This window comes from Cyphomyrmex costatus, unplaced genomic scaffold, assembly GCF_001594065.2.
Source record: "Cyphomyrmex costatus isolate MS0001 unplaced genomic scaffold, Ccosl1.0 scaffold2731, whole genome shotgun sequence".
In the NCBI taxonomy this organism is placed as follows: Eukaryota; Metazoa; Arthropoda; class Insecta; order Hymenoptera; family Formicidae; genus Cyphomyrmex; species Cyphomyrmex costatus.
The window spans coordinates 1-3,087 of record NW_017276835.1 but is presented as its reverse complement, the minus strand read 5'-3'; positions in this window follow the sequence as shown (position 1 = coordinate 3,087).

The following is a 3,087-nucleotide window of genomic DNA, read 5'->3' as shown; positions in this document are numbered from 1 at the left end:
CTGTAAATTCTAGTAGAGTTTACGTACAACTATTACAATTAGATGATTTTAAATCGGTAAGCGTAATTCAGTGTAAGATTGAAATAGAGCGCACAATAAAAAAATGCGGAATGTTTTCCCACACAATGGACGTACATTGTATAATAATTAGTCAAACGTTCATCATTTATTTCATGTATCAGTCACCGTCCGCGAGGATTGTATTCGCGGCATGCACGGTCTCGCGTCATGATCGCATGCCTAATTGCTTTCAGCGCGACACGTATCATTGGAGAGGGCGTACAGAGCTCTCGTGTACGCACAGGGAGAGCACGAGTTCGCTTTCCGCTACGAAACAACGAGAATATTCGAGAGCAATTCGACGTGCGACTTCCTTCGCATTACAACGCATTTTTGTATCCCGGTGTATCACAAAGGTACGGTCACAAAGTTAATTAGAAATAAGAGAAAGTCAAATTACTTGTCTCGACCGCATCGCTACCGATAAGGATTACCCGGTGGCACGTGTGACGGGCACATGCTCGTGGCGTCATTCGCCGTTTACGCAACATACACAATGGTCAATTTTCTTACATAACCGAAGTATCACGCGACGCATGCTAACGCATGCATACATTTGGAAGCTTCGAAATAGCAGGTACCCATATAATCGGACTAAAATCTAATCAAACAGCTTCACGCCCAATAACCTTAGCTGGGCAAGTTGACCACGACGGAACATGCGCTGGTAGTGCCTATTCCGATCCCTATGGAACTTGGAGTCACATTATCGTCCTGGGAAGTATTAAAATTACCTTACAAGATTATGTCGCTGATGTAAAAATTAATACAAATCGCGTGCACTTAAGATCGGGAGTAATCTGTAAGTTAAGTGCCACTCACTGCACCGATATAGAGGGAGGAGATACTTTTTGGAAACCGGTACCTGAGGATAGCTGTAAACTTTCTGACTATAGCTCATTGTATAACGGATACGCCGACAAAATATTTGATGCCACCGATAAACGCACTCAAACCGTTTATTCACTATAAACGCGCAAAGTTTGCGCAAAGTCTAATTTTTTCTTTAGCCAGCACTGGAGAGTATACAACCTGTGGGCATAAACTCATTAGAACGGAACACCCAAAATTAATCATTTTCGAAACATCACCACCTAGTATACCAGGTACCGAAGTTTTTAAGAGCCACGGCTTTATAACGATGCACATTGACCTTTTCACATATATAAACTCGAAATTCGTATATGTGGAAAGGCACATCCGCACTCAGATCAAACAATTATACAAGAACGTCCTATTACAACAATGCCAAATAGAATATGGAATGATGCAGAACTCATTAGCCATAGCCACAGGATCACCAGATGTCTTTGCGTATCACTTCATGAAGGGACCAGGATACATGGCACTCTTAGCCGGAGAAGTTATTCACATTGTAAAATGCATACCAGTCGAAGTCAGAATAGCTCGGACTGCTGAATGTTACGAACAACTCCCTGTATTGCGCGGAAACGATACATATTTCTTGACACCGCAAACACATATATTAATACGACATGGCACTCAAGTCACACGCAACTCTTTCGCGCCGAGCATGTACCTCTTAGGAGATTCATGGTATAAGATCATGCCTAAACCAGTAAAAACTGTACCACCTACGGTTATGAAGCCTTCAACCAAACCTTCATGGAAATATATCAGCCCTGGAGCTCTCGCAACCAGCGGCATATACTCGCAATCAGATCTAGAGGAACTTAAAGATCACATAATGTTCCCCGCCGAGAGACCTGCAATTCTTAACACCGTCGCAAGGGGCATATTAGGACAAACAATCGTGTTGAATGGGGGATCACTCTCAAATCTCATAGACGAAGCTTCAATAGAAAGAATCGCTGCTTCAGCATGGACCAAATTCTGGAATAAATTCTTAATATTTGGTAACGTCAGCGCTGGACTAATAGGAATCTACCTAACCGCCAGACTCATTAAATTACTATTAGACACATTCGTACACGGATACGCCCTACACACGGTGTACGGGTGGTCGGTATATCTGTTCGGAGCCGTATGGGACTCGCTTACTCAACTCTTATTGCACTTAGGGAAAAATAATCCTAAAAATGTGCGCCCTAGCGCCCCGGATCTCGAACTGCAGGAGTATAATGAAGCAATACCCCCCGAAACCTTAGCCCTTATGGAGAACAGTACTAAACTAGAACCTGTGTACCCTCAACTTCCTCCACAGGAAAATTCTACCTACACTCTCCAATTAAAAGGCTAAGCATTAAAGGAACCTGCATGACTCGCCTCCTTTTTTCAAACATATATATAAAAAAATATATATATATATAAATAAATAAATAATAAAAGTAATAATAATAAAAATAAAAGGGAGAATCAGTAGCAGCGGCGTCATGCAGACATTAAAACATAAAATAACTTTTTTATAGACAACATGGAAGTCGAATACATAGACACTAGACTGCTGGCACGCAGCCCGTTGGCAGTAAAAATCGTGAAGGTGGACTCACCGAGTTTGTTCTGGGCTCAATTGAAAACCAGCAACGAGGACTTCCGGGAACTTCTCGAAGACCTGACCCGGAGGATGACACGAAAGGGACACATGCTGCGCCTTCTTCCCGATCACATTATCGTCGGAGAAACCGTTGCTATCCGAGAGGGCAGAGGATGGCAACGAGGAGTCGTAACAGACGTCAACGGAGACAGGACGGTTGCCGTCTCTCTACGCGACTGGGGCCGCAGCGTGGAGCGCCCATGTTTCGAAGTATACATTTTAGAGGACAGATTTCACCAGATGAGATGGCAGGGGATCCCTTGCGGATTGGCCTACACCGCTCCCTTCTCCGGCTCGTCTTGGTTAAGAAAGGCCAAGGACCTGACCAAATTCCTTATAAACCAACAAGAGGGACATATATCCATCTTAGGGACCGTAAGGGATGAAGGGGCGCTTGTCGAACTGAAAATCCGGAGTGGGGGCAACGCTCGTGAATACCACGAAATAAATTTTAAGGAAACCTTAATAAAATTAGGGTATGCTCAGCATAGCGATAAGTTAAGAACGGGTTC